The following is a 703-nucleotide window of genomic DNA, read 5'->3' on the forward strand; positions in this document are numbered from 1 at the left end:
TATATATATATATATATATATATATATATATATATATATGTATATATAAAATTAGAAAATGGAGAAAAACATAGATGAAACAATACATCGATAGGATCACATTTAAAACTTGTTTATTAGTACAAAGCAAGACATAACAAAGCTAACAGCTGCATTCCCAGAATGCAGTCTATACATAAATGCGAGAATAAAATCCTTCATCTTCATAGGGCATTCAGATTAAGGCAACCGATCTTCATCAGATTGAAAAACAAGAGCATACAATATAAGCAAAAGGGAGAAGGAAGAGGTAAGAAAACATGGTTTAGACAAACAGTCTAAAAGCCCAATATAAAACAAATGAAATCCAAACGAAAGCTAGAACAACAACGGACCATGATAAAACGATGGCAAGAAAAGTCCCTTCATGGCAAATACTGGGCTAAACTAAATGCAAAAGAAATAGACAGAGAAAAATCCCAGCAATGGTTGGGAAGCTCAGGACTCAAAGCAGAGACTGAAGGATTTTTAATTGCTGCACAAAACCAAAGCCTCCCCACCAGAAATTACCAAAAACATATAATGAAAAGAAACATAACAAGTAACTGCAGAATATGTGGCGGTGGACAAAAAACAATAAATCATATTATCTCTGGCTGCCCAGTCCTGGCTAAGAAGGAATATATTCACAGACATGACAGAGTTGGGACCTATATACACTGGA

The sequence above is a fragment of the Octopus bimaculoides genome, chromosome 18 (assembly GCF_001194135.2).
Source record: "Octopus bimaculoides isolate UCB-OBI-ISO-001 chromosome 18, ASM119413v2, whole genome shotgun sequence".
Lineage (NCBI taxonomy): Eukaryota > Metazoa > Mollusca > Cephalopoda > Octopoda > Octopodidae > Octopus > Octopus bimaculoides.